Source organism: Myotis nattereri (genome assembly GCF_964212035.1).
Source record: "Myotis nattereri genome assembly, chromosome: 3".
Taxonomy (NCBI): Eukaryota; Metazoa; Chordata; class Mammalia; order Chiroptera; family Vespertilionidae; genus Myotis; species Myotis nattereri.
In genome coordinates this window covers 172,118,204-172,140,733 of record NC_138077.1, presented here as the reverse complement: position 1 = coordinate 172,140,733, position 22,530 = coordinate 172,118,204, and positions in this window count along the sequence as shown.

Below are 22,530 nucleotides of genomic sequence, written 5' to 3'. Positions count from 1 at the left end.
GATGTCAGAGTTCGGGCTTTGTCCACTAAGTTTTACTTTTTTCTTTATTTATTTGTTGGGACAGTCTTTACTTAATTGGAAGGGCCAATTACTAGTCCCTTTTCCTCACCTCATTTCTAAATCAATGGGAAAACAAGACGTAAGAGTAAGGCAGTGGGACCAACAACAACAAAAAAATCACTGTTATTACTAATGAAGTTTAGGTTGAAGGGCTGATGTCTGAGCAAGTGAACTTCATAATACTGAGTCCAGAATTGTTCAGCCACACCTACCCAGTTCAGGCCAGGCAGTGCTGGAACTGGGCAGGTCCCTGCTTTGCCCCAGCATGGGTGGCGCCTGCCCCTAGAGGAGCAGAGAGATAAACACATACACCCTCTCCTCAGTTTTATCCCACGAGGTAGAAGCTGAGTTGTTCATGCCCAGTTTCTGTTTTCAAATGTCACCCCTAGCCTGGCCGGCATGCCTCAGTGGTTGAACATCAACCCATGAACCAGGAGGTCATGGTTCAATTCCCGGTCTGGGCACATGCCAGGTTGTGGGCTCAATCCCCAGTGTGGGGCATGTAGGAGGCAGCCGATTAATGGTTCTCTCTCATCATTGATGTTTCTATATCTCTCTCCCTCTCCCTTCCTCTCTGAAATCAATAAAAATATACTTAATGAACACCAACACATCACCCCCAGAATGGAATGAGTGCAGAGTTGGCAGAAGATCAGAAGCACTATACTAATACCAGTATGTACACTAATGGGCTCCAGTAACATAGAAGAAACATCAGGAGTAGGAAAGAAGTACCTTCAATAACTCTAATAGCATACTCACAGGTTAAATACATCGATTTGTCTATCTAGAACAGCGTTTCTTAACCTGTGGGTCGCGACCCCTTTGGGGGTGGAACCACCCTTTTTCACAGGGGTTGCCTGAATACATCCTGCATATCAGGTATTTACATAACGATTCATAACAGTAGCAAAATTACAGTTATGAAGTAGCAATGAAAATAATTTTATGGTTGGGTCACAACATGAGGAACTGTATTAAAGGGTCGCAGCATTAGGAAGGTTGAGAACCACTGATCTAGAAGGTCCAAATTGATTGATTTATAGCTCTTTTCAATATTCTTGATAAAAATTAATTTTTTCCATTGTCTTATAAAGTTCAAGAAATTACCCTGCCTATACTCAGAGTTTTAATAGTATCATCACTTTATCATTCCAAAGCAATTATACTAAGCGCCTACCTGCATGTAACCTTGGGATAGACACTTTAATCTGCCATTTTACCACAGCTATGATTTCAAGAGAAGACATTTGTTTTAATAGATTATGAAACATGAGAGTATGGATGAGCTCAGTGCTAATGAAAACTCCCAAGGGCCTTTATCTATCTTATTCAGCACTGCTCCCGAGCTTAGTGCCTGGCACATAAAGGGTCCCAGTAAATATTTGTTGGATAAATGACTATACTTTCTCACATTTATTTAGACAGTCTATATCCTAGTTAGCATTGATAGAAAAGCCTTAATATTTGTGAAGAAATATGCTCTGGAAGACTTTTCAAATGGGAAAATCCTTAGTAGAATAAATGTCTTAGAGGGAGAGGAAAGCCAAGAAGAGACGAGGTAGTTAAAAGAAAAAAGATGATGCTCTTTTTTTCAAGTGGACATTTGCATGACTTTTCTCCCCAGCATTTTCTCCTCTCCACATACTATTTCCCCCTCCTTTCCTTTCTTTGTACTCTGCCCCTGCTGCTGCTGCACCGCCCTCCTCTTCTTCCCTCCCTCTTCTTCCTCATGGAAAGAGGAACAGCAATTATATGTAGAGAGACTGGTCTGCATTAGAAGAGTCAGGGGTTCTCTGGACCAGGGAGCTTGAGAAGATTGGCGAAGATTAAATTCTGCAGCTTTTTAAACCAATAGATATCAGTATTTCTCAGCCATACACCCACCTCACTCACTAAAACAGATAAGGAATTATTTTTAGGTCCATAATGGCTCCTATCAGGACCAGAAGCAAAATTAACCAAGTAGGCAAAGTTTGGTGATTCCCCTGCTCTCCAAGGATTCATGGTCTTTGTATTGCAGTTCCCTCGTCCAAAGTTCCCCATCCTTCTGGCTTGTCTTCCCCAAAGCACCATGAAAAGTACTTCCTTCTTCCTCCTTACCAGTACATCTGTTAGTCAATGGGATTAGACAGAATGTACAGGAATATATCCTAGCTATTTTAAACAGAAAGGGATATTCAAGGATATTAAGAAGTTCACAGAATCTCCCAGAACATGAGAGAACCATGCTTGGAGGACCAATGCCCAAATGACATGACAGAACTCCACCAGAGAAACATCACAGTCTCTACCACTGATTCTTTTGTTTGTTTGTTTTCCCTTTATTGAATAAGATATTACAAATGTGTCCTTATCCCCCCAATGTCCCCTCATCCCCCCAATCCTGCCCTCACCCTCACCCCCTGTTGTCCACATCCATCACTTATGCTTATAGGCATGCATACAAGTCCTTTGGTTGATCTTTCCCCCTCACCCCCACCCTTCCCTGCTTTCCCTCTGAGTTTTGAGCATCTGATTGATGCTTCTCTGTCTCTACATCTGTTTTTGTTCATCGGTTTACGTTGTTCGTTATAATCCACAAATGAGTGACAGCATGTGATATTTCTCTTTCTCTGACTTACTTATTTCACTTAGCATAATGCTCTCCAGCTCCATCCATGCTGTTGCAAATGGTAGGAATTCATTCCTTTTTTACAGTTGCATAGTATTCCATTGTGTAGATGTGCCAAAGTTTTTAATCCATTCATCTGCTGATGGGCACTTAGGCTGATTCCAAATCTTAGCTATTGTAAATTGTGCTGCTATGAACATAAGGTGCATATATTCCTTCTGATTGGTGTTTCTGGTTTCTTGGGATATATTCCTAGAAGTGGGATCACTGGTTCCAATACCCTCATTCACTGCTGGTGGGAATGCAAACTGGTGGAGAACAGTATGGAGTTTCCTCAAAAAAATACCACTGATTCTTAATGGAGCCTCTGCATTAAGGTCTAGACTGGGTCTTACGTGCGTCTTTACCTCCCTAGCCTCCAGTTCAAAGTTTGGTGCACATGGATTGGACTGGAGGAATGTGACTGCCGGAAAGGTTGAGAAAGTGAGGTTTGGCTTCTAATCAATAGGAAAGAACTCACCAAACATATGACGAGTATTCAAAGGTTCTGTGCAGCCAGTAAGAATAACAAAAGTGCCCTATCCGGTTTGGCTCAGTGGATAGAGCATCAGCCTGTGGACTCAAGGGTCCCAGGTTCGATTCCAGTCAAGAGCATGTACTTTGGTTGCGGGCACATCCCCAGTGGGGAGTGTGCAGGAGGCAGCTGATTGATGTTTCTCTCTCATTGATGTTTCTAGCTCTCTATCCCTCTCCCTTCCTCTCTGTAAAAAATCAATAAAATATATTTTTTTTAAAAAAGAATAACAAAAGTATACTACTCTACTCCAGTTATCCTCTCAACCCCTACTGATCTGAACCAGGTATTCAGCAGTTTGAAGTAATTTACACTGAAGTGTGGGTGACTGATGATTTTCCTCTTTGAGAGTTGGCTGTTAAAAAGAGAAGCTCTGCCTGGCTGGCATGGCTCAGTGGTTGAGCATCAACCTATGAGCCAAGGAGGTCATGGTTCAATTCCCATTTTGATTCCCAGTAGGGGGCATGCAGGAGGCAGCCAATCAATGATTCTCTCTTATCATTGATGTTTGTATCTATCTTTCCCTCTTCCTCTCTAAAATCAATAAAAGTATATTTTAAAAAATAATAAAAAAGAGAAGCTTAATAATGCAAATAAACCCACTAGTTATTGAAATATTTATGTAGAGAAAAATACTTTTAAAACATGGGGACTTCTAACTCTTTCTTTCTGTGCCAATCCGTTCTCGCCAACATGGTGAAGTTCCCAAAACCCACCAGGCTTTCTGTAAGAAGTGTGGCAAGCTCCAACCCCACAAAGTGATGGAGTCCCAGAAGGACAAGGATTGTCTGCATGTGCAGGAGAAGTGGCATTACAACAGGAAGCAGAATAGCTTGGCAGGCAGACTAAGCCAAATTCAGCAAAAAGCCTAAAACTACAAACAAAATTGTGCTGAGGCTTGAATGTGTTGAGCCCAACTGCTTTTCTAAGAGAATTAAGAGATTAAGCATTTTGAATTAGGAGGAGATAAGCAGAGAAAGGGCCGAGTAATCCAGTTCTAATCTTCATATTTTTATTATGAAAACAATAAAATCTTGAGGTTATGTTAAAAAAGGAACTTCTAGTATTCCTTTTACTAGGTATATCTTCACTTAATACACATGTTATTGAGAGCACATTGTACCATAAAAGTAGGCTAGGAACTGAGTGGACCTGGTCCATGCCCTTAGAATGTGATCATGTCATTGGAGACAGAGAAAAGTTAATAAATGTAAAACAATGCAGTAAATGCAGAAATGGTAATGTATGTATAAGGCAGCAGTTCTCAACCTGTGGGTCGCGACCATCGGAAAACACATATAGCATATCAGATATTTACATTACGATTCATAACAGTAGCAAAATTACAGTTATGAAGTAGCAACGAAAATAATTTTACGGTTGGGGGTCACCACAACATGAGGAACTGTATTAAAGGGTCATGGCATTAGGAAGGTTGAGAACCACTGGTATAAGGTATTATGTACATCCTTTCTAATAAAAGAGTAATATGCAAATTAGCCATCAATCCGCAACAAAGATGGCGGGGCCCATAGCGGCTGGGCAGGACGCTGGTGGTGTCACCCTGGCAACGTGAGCCCAGCAGGCAAGCGGGGCCGAAGGCAGCACCCAGCACTGGCTGCTGGGCGGTTGCCGCGGCGACCCACAGGCAGGCAACCGGGGCCCACAGGCAGCACCCAGCAGGGCCTGCTAAGTGGTGGCAGTGGCGACCTGCAGACAGCACCCAGAAGGCCTGCTGGGCAGTCACTGCAGTGACCTAAGAGCAGACAAGCGGGGGCCCCAGGCAGCACCCAGCAGGGCCTGCTTGCCCATCCCTGTGGTGTGGAGCAGGGAGGCCCCGCAGAGAGCAGAGAACCATGGGGAGTGGGCCCAAGCCATCAGCAGCACATCCCCTGAGGGCTCCCGAATTGGAGAGGGTGCAGGTCGAGTTGAGGGATCTCCCCGCCTGCCCCCGCCCCCCCGCCGTGCACAAATTTTGTGCACCGGGCCTCTAGTACAGTGATGGTGAACCTTTTGAGCTCAGCGTGTCAGCATTTTGAAAAACCCTAACTTAACTCTGGTGCCATGTCACATATAGAAATTTTTTGATATTTGCAACCATAGTAAAACAAAGGCTTATATTTTTGATATTTATTTTATATATTTAAATGCCATTTAACAAAGAAAAATCAACCAAAAAAATGAGTTTGCGTGTCATCTCTGACATGCGTGTCCTGGGTTCGCCATCACTGCTCTAGTAGGTATATATAGAGTAAGCATTCCTATAATATGTATTTAGGAATATACATGATCCTAAATGTATATATCTCTCTATATAAAAGCCTAAGCAACCATTATGACCTGACAACTCGCCAGTAGCTATGACGTGCACTGACCATCAGGAGGCAGACCCTCAATGCAGGAGCTGCCCCCTGGTGGTCAGTGCACTCCCACAGCCAACCTCCCTCAGCTGGCCAACCTCCCGTGGTCCCTCCCCTCGGCCGGTTGGCTCCCCTTGGCCCTAATCAGGACTGGGCCAGACAGCCCCAATCGGCGACCAGGCCAAGGGACCCCACCCATGCAATAGGCTGATGCTCTATTGGATTCTACCTTGTAGCTGATGGAAAGACTTTAAGAATTCAAATAGCCCTAACTGGTTTGGATCAGTGAGTAGAGCGTCAGCCTGCGGACTGAAGGGTCCCAGGTTTGATTCCGGTCAAGGGCATGTACCTTGGTTGCGGGCACATCCCCAGTGGGGGGCGTGCAGGAGGCAGCTGATTGATGTCTCTCTCTCTCATCGATGTTTCTAACTCTCTATCCCTCTCCCTTCCTCTCTGTAAAAAAAAATTAATAAAAATATATTTTAAAAAAGGAATTCAAATAAGTAATAAGATGATCAAATTTGTGTTTAAAATAAATTGCTCTGGCTGGTGTGTAGAAGATAAATTTGAAGAGGCTCAACACTAGAGACCTGGTGAATGTAAGTTGTTGGCAGCCATCCAGCCAAGAAATTTTGAGGGTCTGAGCTCTGGCAGTGATTTTAGAAATGGAGAGGAAGGGACTTGGTTAATAAATGATGTAAGCTTGGTCTTAAAGAATGATTAGGAGTCAACCAGGCAGAGAAGTGAAACAAGGACATTCTTAGGTAGGTGTAGAGGCAGGGAGGTGTGGAAAAGCAAGAAATGTTCCCAGAGTGGAGAAATATTCAGTGTGACTACAACATAGGGCCACTACAGTGGATTGTCAAAGAAAAACCAGAGCTGGGAAGTGGTATAAACAGATTTTATTTAGGAACTATTGCAATAGGGGTAAAGAGACCTCATTGTAGAACTGGGCTCATTTTGAACTGTTGAATGAAAAGTAATATCGACTAGGTGCTTTGTCAACAAAAATGATTTATTTGGGGGAAAAAAAGGGTTGTAACCCAGTGCATACAAACATAACAAGCCACGTGCATATTCTGGTCTATGTGCCTAGATGAAGGGGTATTTATAGAAGGGAAAAGGAAGTCAAGGGAAGGGGAAGTCAGAACCATAAAGCTTTATTATAAATATAAAATTCTTCCTGTAGAGTACTCTCACATGTAGGGTTTCCACAGTTATCTAGAATGTGAGCACTTCCATAGCCCTAACTCCTCCCATAGACCCCTTTACTGATTGTATTTGCTACAAGTTCCAATTAGTCTTTATCAGGACTATAAGGGAAAGTAAGGATTTATAGGCAAGGAAGGGATGGGGTGGGGGCTGTGGGAGTTGGTGTTGTTTGTTAGTGAATGGAAAATTACTAAGGGGGTAGGATAATTCTTGCTAAACTGACCTACTAGGATTCTTGCTGATTGTAGGCCAGGGTATTCAGGTGTATCACCCAAGAGATGGTGGCAGATGGAGAATTTGGCCCAATATCAAGGGTGGGGGAATTCTCTCTAAACTGACTTAGCAGGATTCTTGCTAAAACTAAGCAATACAGGCCAACAAAGACAGACACTGATACCCAAGGTCAAGGCCTAGTTGAGAAGAGGGCTTAGAGGAGTCTGACTAAATTTTGGTCAAGGAAAGCATCTTTTTCAGGATAAAACAAAAGGAAAAACTGTCTGGTTAGTCAAAATTCAATTCATGAAGGCTCTTCTATTTTATGCTTAGGAGTTTGGTCTCTTTGGTAGCTTATGCTTGCATACTATCCACACCCACCTTTTCCTCTTTTGTAAGAAAGAGGCTCTGAGCTCCATAGGGTGCAAAAAAATCAAGGAGTCATTGATAGAAGGGCCACAGCCCCTCCAGAAATATTCAGAACTATTATTAAGAATTCTCATACTGGGAGGGCCCTTTGTGATCCTGCATACATCATAGTCTAAATTACCACTCAAGGTTTTCTGAGTACAGGACGCTCTTCAAGTCCCTAATTTCATTGCATTGACTGAGGCTTTAGTGAGTGTTGTTGGAAAAGGAAGCATTTATTCCTCAAGTACAGGAAAGCACCACCAAACAATTAACTTCCCTGAGCTCGTGCAACCTGGGTTAAAGGCCTCAGTGTGATTGTCTTTGCTTCATATCAGGCTATTGAGGAAACGTTTTGTAGGCCAGAATATTGGCTTTGATGTGTTGTTTTGAGTCAGTGGAGTCAGCTGTGAGACCTCAAACAGTGATAACTATCTATAGTAAAATGTGAATATAGCAGTCAGAGGCCTGCCCTGGGGAAGGGAAGTTTTCAGAGGAGCAGAGGGTTTTTTTCTGAAATACATTGTAATTTGGATATTCAGGGGTGGGAAGGGCCACTTATGCAGACCAGAAAGAAACTAGTGTGGGAAGAAAGGGAAAGGAAAATAGTAATTACATTTTGTGGCCAGGGAAGGCTACACCCTCGGAGGCAGAGAAGTCGATGTGTGTCGGACATAAGGCCAGCCTACCCATAAGGCCAGCCTATGGGTAGGCGGAGGCAGTTGAGGGGCCCCGGAAAGACTTTCCTGACCCAGAATATGCCTCAGAGAGACATGCCAAAGGAAAAACAGAAGCACAAAATCAAGTGGGATAACAGCAAGGATGAGCATCCATAATGTCAAAATATTTTCCAAGAAACCATTTTGAATGGACTATTTTGCTAGCTGAGGAAATCAATATTCATATTCCAGGAAAATATTATCTATTATTAAGAAGATAGCAACTGATTATTACTATTATTTATTTATTTATTTTATTTATTTTTTAAAGTATATTTTTATTGATTTCAGAGAGGAAGGGAGAGGGAGAGAGATATAGAAACATCAATGATGAGAGAGAACCATTGATCGGTTGCCTCCTGCATGCCCCACACTGGGGATCAAGCCCACAACCCAGGTATGTGCCCTGACCAGGAATCGAACCATGACCTCCTCGCTCACAGGTCAAGGCTCGACCACTGAACCATGCTGGCCGGACTATTATTATTTTTTAAGTGAAGAAGGCAATGGGAGCTAAGGGCACAGGCTTAAGATTAGACAAACTGCCCAGTAGGGGGCTTGCAGGAGGCAGCCAATAAATGATTCTCTCTCATCATTGATGTTTCTATCTCTCTCTCCCTCTCCTTCCCTCTTTGAAATCAATTAAAAAAAAAAAAAGATTAGACAAACGAACAGTGTCACTTTCGATAAGTTACTTAACTTCTCCTGTACCACCTCCTCATCTGAACCGGAGGAATGTATTTGCTGAGCAATGTAGGGAAGGAAAACAATTATTTTTTTCCCATTACCCATCTTTGGTTAGTTGGCTGAAGCTCTATAAAATAGACTGACAAAAGACAGATTAACAAGAAAAAAATCCAAGCCGAAGTTTATAACATGTGCATCATACTTATACATGGGAGCACTCAGGGATGAGTAACTCAAAGGGGTAGTTAGAACTTGGGCTTATATAATTATACTAGAGGCCCAATGCATGAAATTCATGCAAGAGTCTTGGTCCTTGCAGCTGCGGTGGCTTGCCTCAGTCCTCACAGCTGTGGCTTCACCTGGAAGGTCATCCGGAAGGATGTCCGGAAGGTTCTTCTGCTGTCCAGTCCAGTTAGCATATTACACTTTTATTATTATAGATAGCATGTTAACAAAAGAACAATACATTTTTAGAGAGGGAAAGGGCCTTGAATTCCCAGGGTGGCAAATTGTGAGTAGGCCACTATATGGGGGAACTAATGGAAGAGAAGGGCTAGTTAGTAAAATGTGTTATGTAGATTCTTCTAGGGCATCTGGGCTCATAAGAGTCGGAGAGTTGTCTCTGGCAATTAACTGTTGTCCTTCTTGGTAGAGAGGGAGGGGAAATACTTTTACAAATTTACAACTAGCCTTTAGGCAAGTAGGTGGAGGGCAGAGGGTTTTCCTTGTATCAGCTTCCTATGCATTACATAGAATTGTAACTTTGATCTTGCTAGACTTTCCCTATTGAGTCTCTTACTTAATGGCTTTGATGAAATAAGTCACCATATGGAAAGATCCATGTGGCAAGGAACTCAGGACAGCAGGGGAGGCTCTGAGGCCTTCAGTCCAACAACCTGCAAGGAACTGGATGCTGCCAACAGTGATGTGAACTTGGAAGAAGATCCTTCTCCAGTCAGACCCCAGATGAGAGCCCAGTCTTGGCTGACTCCTGATCACAGCCTTGTGAAAAGTCCTGAAGCAGAAAACTGAGCTAAGCTATGACCCAGAGAAACTATGATTTAATAAACTAGTGCCCCAGTGCACAGATTCATGCACATTGAAAGGAAATTAATTAGAAGGTGGCCGGGGGAGTGGAACTGGGCAAGACAGGCCGAACACACTCTGGAGCCAACCTCCTATGGTTCTTTTCCGGCCAGCCGCACTGGGGTGGCGCTGTGGCTCAAAGGGCGTCTGTGGAGTGAGCGGGGGTCCCTCTGGCAGGTGGGGTCCCTCAGCCTGGCCTGTGGGGATTGGGCCAAAACCAGCTCTCTGACATCCCCTGAAGGGTCCCAGATTGCGAGAGGGCGATTCTTGGGTGATGCACCCTGAAATCGGGCTCCCTCCTCTCTGGTTCTAGGGTGTGTCACCTGAGAACTGCCACTGCCAAGTCACCACAGCTTGGCAGTTCTTGTGTTGATCATCTGCCCCCTGCTGGTCAGTGCGCATCATAGCTACCAGTCAGATGGTCGGATGGTCGCTTAACCTTTTATATTTAGAGATAAATAGCCCTGGCCAGTATTTTTTAGTGGTTAGAGCATTGGCCTGTACACTGAAGGGTCTCAGGTTCAATTCCCAGTCAAGTGCAACTACCTGGGTTATAACCAGTCAATGTGTCTCTCTCTCATGGATTTTTTTTCTCCTTCTCTTTCTCTCTTTCTCTTCCTCTCTCTCTCTCTTCCTCCCTCCCTTCCACTCTCTAAAAATCAGTGGGAAAAAATGTCCTTGGGGGAGGATTAAAAGAAACAATAATTAATTAATTAATTAATAATGTTTTAAGTTACTCAATTTGTGGTAATATTATTACACAACTAAAGGCATGGTGCATGAAATTCGTGCACTCAGGGGTGGGGGTTCCTGAGCCCAGCCTGCGCCCTCTCCTTGGCAGGGAGCATGCCTGAGCCATCAGTCGGATATCCTTAGCACTGCCGCAGAGGTGGGAAAGGCTCCCACCACCACCGCAGCGCTTGCCAGCCATGAGCCTGGCTTCTGGCTGAGCAATGCTCCCCCTGTGGGAGTGCATTGACCATCAGGGGGCAGCTCCTGTGTTGAGAGTCTGACTCCTGGTGGTCAGTGCACATCATAGCAACTGGTCGTTTTGCCGTTTGGTAGATTGCATATTAGTCTTTTATTATATAACTAATAAAACTGAAGTGTAGGGAACATCACATTTCAATATTTTTCTTGATTAAAAGAAATCTTTTGGGCTCTCACCTATTAGGGTTGGTAATTCAATCATGGTTATTTTTATAAGGCCTTACCTCATCCTTCATAAAAAGCCTAAGGTTTACATAAATAAGGAGAACTGATGTGGGGAATAGGTGTGTAGAGCATACTCAATCCATTGATTTGTTGCTGAAACCCATATTGTCACCATCTATATAGTCTGCTCAAAGGTGGCTGCTTCACCATAGCTGGTTTGGCTCCGTGGATAGAGCATTGGCCTGTGGACTGAAGGGCCCCAGGTTCGATTCAGTCAAGGGCACATGCCTGGGTTGCTGGTTCATTCTGAAGTAGGGGGGTGTGCAGGAGGCAGCCAATCAATGATTCTCTCTCATCATTGTTGTTTCTATTTCTCTTTCCCTCTTCCTTCCTTTCTAAAATCAATAAAAAAATATATTTTTAAAAAAGGTGGCTGCTTCTGCCAAAGTTAGCATTGACTCCCTCTCTTCCAAGTTTGACAACTGCGACCTTCACTAGAGAGAGTTACAGCTTAGTGCTCAGTCCCCAGATACACATGAAGCCACTGGCCGTCAAAATTTCTGACTTCCAGGCCACTGTGAGGAAGCAGAGTGCAGAGCCCCCCAGCTAGAGGACTTAGCATTCCATCTGTTACTCTGGGTAAACCATCTCTGCTCCAGCCCCCTCTCTCTTAAAACCGGAAGCTGTTTCCCTTTCCACCAATCCCACAAGTCTCCGCGAACCTAGATTTCAAAAACAACATTTTCTTAACTAGGTGTAGGAAGCCTAGACTGTACCACACAGAACACAGGTAGCCCTGGCTACCCTCCCCTGTCCCACCCCCAGAGGCCACCCCCCCCCCCGCCCCCAGGAAGGGAGGGAAAATGATATCTCATTCGTTTGTTATGATTCTACAGCAACTGGAAGTCATTTGATTTGTCATTCAGGTTGCTAGCCACACAGTCAGTGAGGGCAAGATGAAAACACACATTCTATCACGAAGTTCTCATTATTGTGAAAGATTCTGTTTCCTTTGAAAAACAGTACTCCTCCTAGATCTAAATTCTACAGGGGATTTTTCTGTTTAAGATAGAAAGGTCAGAAGTGCTAAGATTTGTTAAGTTCTGGTTTACTTAAAGTCCAGATGTAAGTGAAATCCTGATGCCAACGACCCTGGGCATAGGCCCCGAATACGTTTGAGGTAAGGAGAGGGCTGACTACGTGGTAGAAGTCACATTGTGGAGGGACTTGTAGGAACCATAAAAAAAGATATATTAAAACGGAGCCAAATGCAAACATTTATATTTCAAAAGCCCTAAAAAAATGATACTATTTACCACTATGGTCTTGGCTATTATGATTTCTGATGCTCTTTTAATTTTTTCCCTTTGAAATGCATTGGACAGCATTCCAAATTATCTACTTAACCAAATCTGGGCTCTGCCACAGAGATATGAATCCAGTTTTTCAGCAGCTCATAAAAAGTTGTTTTCTCTCTTTTTTTCTTTTGCAATCATCTCTGACAATGCTGTATTATACCTCCCACTCAAAAGCTGAGAAAGACAATCCAACTACTTCCTCCTCCGACATACTTACAGGAAAGAATAGAAACAATTTTATCAACTCCAGCTGGGCAACATAAATGCCAGGAAGCTTTTCTTACATTTGGAATCCTGCGTGACTCTCACTGTAGGTGCTTTCCAACAAATTGGTTTAATTTTTCTTGAATTGTGTTCTTGCCGCAGAAACCTTCAATTGTCTAATTCTGGTGGCATTTAATAATCTTTGCCAAGTTTAATTCCGAGTCATTTTCTTGGAAGGTTTCAGTGACCCTGGAAGAAAGTTTTGTAAATCTCCTTGTTTTGTGCAACAGGAATTTGCTCAGGAAGTATTAGTCAGGCTCCTCTAAGTAAAATAGATTGACTTGTTTTCTTTTATTTCAGAATGGAAATGGAAGACAAACCAAAAAATATGACCTCACTCTTGCCCCGCCCCAGTACGAGTTAAATCTGCAGCGTTGCAAGAAGCAATGCTTGCCTCAGGAATGTATATGTAGCTCTGATAGCATCTAAGGTCACTTTAGCTGGTGAGTAGGCAAATTTTATTTTAAGAATTATGTGTTCATTTTAATACATATGAAAAGAAGATAACATATAAAACCATTATTTTATGGATATTATTGTTTCAGATTAGGCTGAATAATAACGAAGAAGTCCATGATAAATATGAAGTAAATGATAATGTAATTGGCATGCAAATATGATCAAATCCTGAAAGTAGTACGTGAACAATGGTGTATGAACAGCTGATGTTTAAGAAAAGGAGACATATGTAATATTTTCAATGATAAAGATATTTTTAAAAACACAAAGAAACATTGTCCAATTAAAATAGCCCTGGCTGGGTGGGTCAGATGGTTGGAGGGTCGTCCCTTACACCAAAAGGTTGCAGGTTCAATCCCTGGTCAAGGTGTGTAAAGCAGGCAACCAATGTCTCTCTCTCTCTCTCTCTCTCTCTCTCTCTCTCTCTCTCTCTCTCTCTTTCTCTCTCTCTAAAATAAATTAAAAAAAACAAAAACCCAAGCATATCCTTGGCTGAGGATTAAAACACACACACACACACACACACACACACACACACAAATACCTAGGCATTTGTCTTAAGTCAGAACTGCTTGCAATCCCAGTATTGCTACCTAGCATCTGTGAGCTTTAGGCAAGTTCATAAATCTCTCTAAATCTTAGTGTCTTCATTTGTAATGTACAGGTAATTCCTACCTTATAGCCTTGTTGAAAGAAACCAAGCTACAGGATTAAAAGCACGGTTTTATAAGGAGCACAGTGTGGGCTCATTAAATGATAGACATCGTAATTTGATTCCTTCTGACTGTTTATTGTCATTTACTAGTATCTTAAGTAAAATCTTGTAGCCACAAAACAAGAAACTGGCTCTGCTGTCCAAAATTAGTGTTTAAAAAATACTGGTGCCCTTGAGAAATAGGGAATCTAATGAATAGGGCACTGTTTTTACGAATCAGGAGATCTGGCTTCCACCCTGGACTTCCTGCGGCAAGGGACTTAACTTACAAAGCAACCATGAAAACAAGTCTTGTGCCTGAAAAAATAATCCATCTCACTCTTTGTCTTGATGTGTTTGATTATCAGGGGATTGTTTTCAGAATTAGGAGAATATGACTCAAGTTCAATTCAGGTCATCAAACATTATTTTACAGAACTTAATTTGTGTCAGGCACTGCGCTAGATTTTGGATAGAAAAATGAAAAAGGCAAGGTCCCTGTGCTTTCATGAACTCATTCAATAAATGTTTATGGAGTACCTAGTAGGTATTGAAATGGTGAGAGGAATCAAACAAAAACAGTTACTGCCCTCATAGAACTTACAGTTTAAGAACAGTTATGGACAGTGATAAAAGTTTAAGAACTAGCTCTCCAGCCCTAACTGGTTTGGCTTAGTGGATAGAGCATCGGCCTGCAGACTGAAGGATCCCGGGTTTGATTCTGGTCAAGAGCATATGCCTGGGTTGCGGCTCGATCCCCAGCAGGGGGCATGCAGGAGTCAGCCGATCAATGATTCTCTCTCATCATTGATGTTTCTCTTTCTCTCCCTCTCCCTTCCTCTCTGAAATCAAATAAAAAATATTTTAAAAAAAGAACTAGCTCTCCAAAAATAAATCAAACAAGGTATGTGTGTATTAATTTTACTAATAGAAAGGATGTGTAGCACAAATTTATAAATGATAATATATACTTCATTGTCAAATCATTATAGCCTATTGATTCTCAAAGAAAGATGTCACTGATATTTGCAGAATTCTTGCATCCATGGCCAACGTATGGTTCCAATTGACAAAATGAATGTGTTTTTGACCTGAACATTGGTTGATATTTTCATTTAAGTTAAAGAGTAAGAGAAAAGTGAAAACAAAAAAAGAAGAATGTCAGAACTTCACTTTTTTTGTCAGTGATTGAGTGATTTATTGGGTGACTGAGGCAATAGTTTTCGAATACTGGAAGAAGGGATTCTCAATTTTTTGTACTATTCACACTTAAAATGCTACAGACACAACATATTTTTAAGTTAATTGGCATTATTAATAGTTTTCTCCATGGCTTTCTTAAGTCTAGATAATAAAAGGAAAAACAGTATTGATCTGTTATTTGTCGCTTTTAAAATTTCTGATACAAATACTCCCACTATGGCCACTTTTAAGCTATGAATATGATTTCACTAAACATGGAGTTGAAAGTGATATATAGCACATTATTATAGAACTAGAGGCCCAGTGCACAAACATTTGTGCACTGAGGGGGGGAGGTCCCTCAGCCCGGCCTGTGCCCTCTCGCAGTCTGGGACCCCTTGGGGGATGACCACCTGCTGGCCTAGGCCTGATCCCTGGGGGGTTGGGCCTAAGATGGCAATCAGACATCCCTCTGGCAGCCCGGAAGCCCTCGGGGGATGTCCACTTGCCAGCGGGGAGCAGACCTATGCTGCAGTCACACATCCTTAGCACTGCTGAGGAGGCAGGAGAGGCTCCCACCACCACCACTGTACTGGCAGCCATCAGCCTGGCTTGTGGCTGAGCAGAGCTCCCCCATGTGAGAGCGCCCTGACCACCAGGGGGCAGCTCCTGAATTGAGCATCTGCCCCCTGGTGGTCAGTGTGTGTCATAGTGACCAGTCATTCCCAGTCTTTCTGCTGTTAGGGTCAGTTTGCATATTACCCTTTTACTGCATAGGATAGAGGCCTGGTGCACAGGTGGGGGCCGGCTAGTTTGCCCTGAAGGGTGTCCGGATCAGGGTGTGGGTCCCGCTGGGTGCCTGGCCAGCCTGGGTGAGGGGCTGATGGCTATTTGCAGCTAGTCACACACCCTTCAGGGTGGGGGTCCCCACTGGGGTGCCTGGCCAGCCTGGGTGAGGGGCTGAGGGCCATTTTCAGGCTGGCGGGCAACTGAAGCTCCCAGCCTCTCCTTTTTTTCTTTTTTTTAATTCTGGGATTTATTTACCTTCTATAATTGAAACTTAGTTGCTGTCACTGGAGCTGAGAGCCGGCACCAGCTCTGAGGCCACAGCCTGCTGAAAGCAGGTATCTGAGGTTTGTTTAGCTTCTATAATTTAAACTCTGTTGCTGTCACTGGAGCTGAGAGCCGGCACCAGCTCTGAGGCCACGGCCTGCTGAAAGCAAGTATCTGAGGTTTGCTTAGTTTCTATAATTTAAACTCTCTTGCTGTCACTGGAGCTGAGAGCCAGCTCCAGCTCTGTGGCCACTGCCAGCTGAAAGCAGGTATCTGGGGTTTGTTTAGCTTCTATAATTGAAACTTTGTTGCTTTTGGAGCTTAGAGCTGGGCAGCAGCAGGTGGGGAACCTTGGCTTCCTCCATCACTGGAGCAAGCAAGCCTCCTGCTCGCTTCAGCTGTGTGGCTGCTGGCCGCCATCTTGGTTGGCAGTTAATTTGAATATCACCCTGATTAGCCAATGGGAAGTGTAGTGAAGGTACGGTCAATTACCCTTTTTGTCTTTTATTAGATAGGACATTTCACTAAAATAATGAGGAAGTTATGAGTTTTGAGTATTTATTATCTTTGTGTTTAACCTTTTATTTCATTGTAAGTTGTAAGCTATATTAAACACTAGAGGTCCAGTGCGCGGAATTTGTACACTGATAGGGTCCCTAGCGGCTGCCGGCTGCAGGTTGGGTACTCCCTCCCATCCCCCGGCCTGCCCCGCCCCCTGGTTGAATTCCTGGATGAACTCCCATTTGAGGGGGCAATTTGCATACAATGCTTTTATTATGTAGATTTGTAAGTTTAATTAATTTAATTTTTAGTAATGGCTGTTTAGCAATTGCTCACAAAATTCCTGAAAATAAAACTATTTTTGTGAACTAGTATGAGCTGGCTTCAGTCCCATTGGAAGTGTTATAATATCTTGAAATATTAATATTTGCACTTTTTCTTTTCTCTGTTCTCTTGTACTTAATCTTTTCCCTGTAACTCAGAGGTATCCATGTTGCCTTCAGAAGAAGTATGACCATTATAGAGTGTTGGGGAGCACAAGAGACTTGGTTAGAAAGTTTGTAAGGAGGACATTCTGAGAAAAGTGTGTGGAAGGCCGCCTCCCCTGTTTATTGGAATTCCGACTTAGGGGAGACTTAGGAGAGTGTCCAAGGTGGTGCCCTAATTATTTCTTGACCTTTCCAAACAAGCCTGTGCATATGCAGACCGCCGGTTGTTTACTGGAATCCTTACACTTAATCCCTGGATGCCCTTGCCTAGAGGACAATGTAAGCAAGTGTCCTCCCAAGATTACTCACCCTACTGATTGTATCTAAAGATAAAAACTGCAATAAATGGCTAACGAGGCAGGCAATCGAGGCTGCCTCGCTGCTATCAGCCAGGTCGACCCTTAGCCTTCTACCCCGACAGTGAAACTGTATCGTTCAGGGGCTGCCTGTCAGCCCCGGCAACAGAGGGAAATAAACAAAGGTCCTGATTATATGTGATAGATTAAACACAAGTATTTACCACGGATTTCTCCTGAAGCCCCAGGAAAGTGATCCCCCAAAGGCATAAACCAAGAAGGATCAAGAGAATGGGAGAGAAAGCAAGATAAAATTGGAAGAATGGAAGCAGATGAGTGAGAACTAATATGCTAGTGTGAAAAAAAGCTCAAAACTCAACTTGCAGATGGGAAAGCTTCTCACTTACCATGGGGTTATAGTCTGATAAACACATCGTAAGTTGAAAAGATTGTAAGTCAAAAATGCATTTCATACACTTAATCTACCAAACGTCATGGCTTAGCCTATCCTATCTTAACTGTGTTCAGAACACTTACATTAGCCTACAGTGGGGCAAAATCTTCTCATTGCCACTGCCCAGCATCAGGAAAGAGAGTATCATACTTACATTGCTAACCCGGGAAAAGATCAAAATTCAAAGTACAATTTCTACTAAATGTGTATCACTTTCACACCATTGTAAAGCCCAAAAATCATAAGGTAAAGCATTGTATATTGAGGACCATCTGTAATAACAAGATGATTCATGCTGTGAGAACCCTAAAAGTTCAGGAATTGGAATATAAAATTGAAGGAAAGCTCTGAGGAAGTAGAACTAAAAAACAAAAATGTAAAAGATATGGAAAATAGAAAACCTAAGAAAATTTAAGACAGTTCAGCATCTAAATAATAAGAGTTTCAGAAAGAATAGAGAAAACAGAGGGGAGATGATGATCAAAGTAGTAATTCACGAAAATTTTCCGCAACAGAAAGACATGGCTTTCCAGAGTAAGAGAGCCCACTTAATGCTGGCACATTAGGTGTAAAAAGACCCACACCAAAGCACACATGAGAAGTTTTAATTAGTGGGGTAAAAAGAAGTTTCTAGCCCTGGTCGGTTTGGCTCAGTAGATAGAGCATTGGCTCTGGTACTGAAGGGATCTGGGGTTTGATGCCTGTCAAGGGCACATGCCTTGGTTGCAGGCTTGATCCCCAGGCCAGTTGGGGTGCTTGAGGGAGGCATCCAATCAATGTCTCTCTCTCACATCAAGGTTTCTCTCTCTGTGTCTCTTCCACTCCCTTCCATTTTTTCTAAAAACCAAAGGAAAAATATCTTCAGGTGAGGAGTAACAACAAAAAAATTTCTAAACATTTCCCAAGAGGAAAAAAAAGAGGCCACAAATAAAGAACTTGAATTTTAAAGGAATTGACTCTTCCAACAATGCTCCATGCAAAGACAATGGAGCAATGTCTACAGAAATCCAAGGGAAATAGTTTCAACCTAGCCTGGCTGGTGTGGCTCAGGTTCAATTCCTGGTCAGGGCACATGCCCAGGTTGCAGGCTTGATCCTCAAAAGAGAGTGTGCAGGAGGCAGCCGATCAATGATTCTTTCTCATCATTGATGTTTCTATCCCTCTCTCCCTCTCCCTTCCTCTCTATCTAAAAATCAATAAAAAAACAGCCTTAGCCAGTTTGGCTCAGAGGATAGAGCATTGTCTGTGGACTGAAGGGTCCCAGGTTTGATTCCAGTCAAGTTCATGTACCTCAGCTGCAGGCTTCTCCCTGGTCAGGGCGCATGCAGGAAGCAACCAGTCGATGTGTTTCTTTCACATTGATATTTCTCTCTGTCCTTCCCTCTCTCTTCCACTCTCTCTAAAAATCAATGGAAAAATATCCTCGGGTGAGGATAAAAATAAAAAGATAATTATGGAGAAAAACTAACATTAACCTTTTTTTTAATCAATAAAAAACACATTTAAAAAAATAGTTTCAACTTTATTCAGTCAAACTTTCATTCAAGTGTGAGGCTAGAGCAGGGGTGGGCAAATTTTTTGACTCAAGGGCCACAATGGGTTCTTAAACTGGACCGGAGGGCCGGAACAAAAGCATGGATGGAGTGTTTGTGTGAACTAATATAAATTCAAAGTAAACATCATTACATAAAAGGGTACAGTCTTTTTTTTTTTTTTTTAGTTTTATTCATTTCAAACGGGCCAGATTCGGCCCGCGGGCCGTAGTTTGCCCATGGCTGGCTAGAGTAAAGACATTTTCAGATGTTCATGTTTTTAAAGAATATACTAAACATGTACCCTTTCTCAGGAATTGTTGGAGTATGTGCTCCATAAAGCAAGGATGCAAAACAAGGAAGAAAGATATAGAATTCAGAAAATAGGAGATCCAACAGAGGGAGAAGAAGGGACTCCCCAGGATGAATATTAAAGAGATTCCAGAGAGATACCTGCACAACATTTCTAGAGAACATGTGTTGGTATTGGCACAGGGAGCAGAGGGCTCCACCAGGGATATTGCCACAAAATAAATAAAAACTTTAAAAAATCAGATGTACAAATCACCCCCAGTATTTCCGACAACAATCAAGGCTTAACTACAACAAGACTGGGCACAAAGACCACTAGGGGGTGCACCAAGAAAGCATAAAAAATGCGGAGACAAAGAAACAGGACAAAACTGTCAATGGAGAATATTGAATTCAGAACCACACTTTTAAGGTCTCTTAAGAACTGTCTAGAAGCCGTCGATAAATGTAGTGAGATCCTCAAGAAATCTAATGAGACCCTCTATGTTATGATAAAGAACCAACTAGAAATTAAGCATACACGGACTGAAATAACGAATACTATACAGACTCCCAACAGCAGACCAGAGGAGTGCAAGAATCAAGGCAAAGATTTGAAATGCGAAGAAGCAGAAAACACCCAACCAGAAAAGCAAAATGAAAAAAGAATTCGAAAATACGAAGATAGTGTAAGGAGCCTCTGGGACAGCTTCAAGTGTACCAACATCAGAATTATGGGGGTGCCAGAAGATGAGAGAGAGCAAGATATTGAAAACCTATTTGAAGAAATAATGACAGAAAACTTCCCCCACCTGGTGAAAGAAATAGACTTACAGGTCCAGGAAGCGCAGAGAACCCCAAACAAAAGGAATCCAAAGAGGACCACACCAAGACACATCATAATTAAAATGCCAAGAGCAAAAGACAAAGAGAGAATCTTAAAAGCAACAAGAGAAAGAAACTCAGTTACCTACAAGGGAGTACCCATACGACTGTCAGCTGATTTCTCAACAGAAACTTTGCAGGCCAGAAGGGAGTGGCAAGAAATATTCAAAGTGATGAATGCCAAGAACCTACAACCAAGATTACTTTATCCAGCAAAGCTATCATTCAGAACTGAAGGTCAGATAAAGAGCTTCACAGATAAGGAAAAGCTAAAGGAGTTCATCACCACCAAACCGGGATTATATGAAATGCTGAAAGGTATCCTTTAAGAAGAGGAAGAGGAAGAAAAAGGTAAAGATACAAATTATGAACAACAAATACACATCTATCAACAAGTGAATCTAAGAACAAGTGAATAAATAATCTGATGAACAGAATGAACTGGTGATTATAATAAAATCAGGGACATAGAAAGGGAATGGACTGATTATTCTTGGGCGGGAAAGGGGTGTGGGAGATGCGGAAAGAGACTGGACAAAAATCGTGCACCCATGGATGAGGACAGTGGGTGGGGAGTGAGGGCGGAGGGTTGGGTGGGAACTGGGAGGAGGGGAGTTATGGTGGGAAAAAAGAGGAACAAATGTAATAATCTGAACAATAAAGATTTAATTAAAAAAAAGACACTAAGAAAAAACAAAACAAAACAAACAAAAAAATCAGATGTATTTGGACATTATGAGAGGAAATTTATAATTCTGGAGGAATGTTTGGGGATAAATTAGTGATATAGAAAACTAAGCAAACAAGAAAGATAATTATTAATTCCAGGAGAAACAAAAAATTGTGCAAGAAAGGAAGTATAATCATTGTATACCTCATAGTCATGTTGACTTGGTCAAAAGTTATGAATAATGTAGTTATATAGGATAGTGGTTCTCAACCTTGGCTGCACATTAGAATCACCTGGGAATCTTTTTAAAATCCTGATTTCTGGGCCTCATCCTCCGGAAATTCTGTTTCTTTGTTACTAATGTTGTGGCCCCACCCCATAACAAAGAAACAGAATTTCTGGAGGATGAGGCTCAGAAATCAGGATTTTAAAAAGATTCCCAGGTGATTCTAATGTGCAGCCAAGGTTGAGAACCACTGATATAGGGAGAAATGGAGGAGGAAAAGAATGTATGTGAATGTGTGTGTGATGGGGTGTGGGGCAGGCAGTGTTGTTAAAAGCTTAGTTTTCATCCTCCATAGCAGGAAGCCGAAAGATATGAAACTGCGAGATCTTGAAACAGCAGCAATAAAAGGATGTTATTTAGGAAGACTGAGGCAAGTAGCAGAAGACTATGAAGTTAATATAATATAAAAAAATGCTTTCAGAAGCAGGAATTGATTTTTAAAAATTATAAGTCGCTGCCGAAGCCGGTTTGGCTCAGTGGATAGAGCATCGGCCTGCGGACTGAGAGGTCCCGGGTTCGATTCCAGTCGGGGGCATGTGCCTGGGTTGCGGGCACATCCCCAGTGGGAGATGTGCAGGAGGCGGCTGATCGATGATTCTCTCTCATCGATGTTTCTAACTCTCTATCTATCTCCCTTCCTCTCTGTAAAAAATCAATAAAATATATTTAAAAAAAAATTATAAGTCATAGTATTTTGACTTTTAAATCTCTGTACAAAGATAAACTATCTATATACATAAAGAGCCAGGGACCATCACACCTGAAACAACTGAATGGATGACTGAACAGGCTGAGTGGGGCAACAAGGCTGGCAGGGGGGTTAGTGAGGGACAACCAAACGACTGAACACCAGGTTGCATGGGGTGACCAGGCCAGCAGGGGGGCAGTGAGGGGCGACCAGGCCAGCAGGGGGGGCAGTAAAGGGTGACCAGACTAGCAGGGGTGGCAGTTGGGGGTGACCAGGCTAGAGGGGGGAGGGGGGCAGTGAAAGGCTACCAGACCAGCAGGGGGGGCAGTGAGGGCTGACCA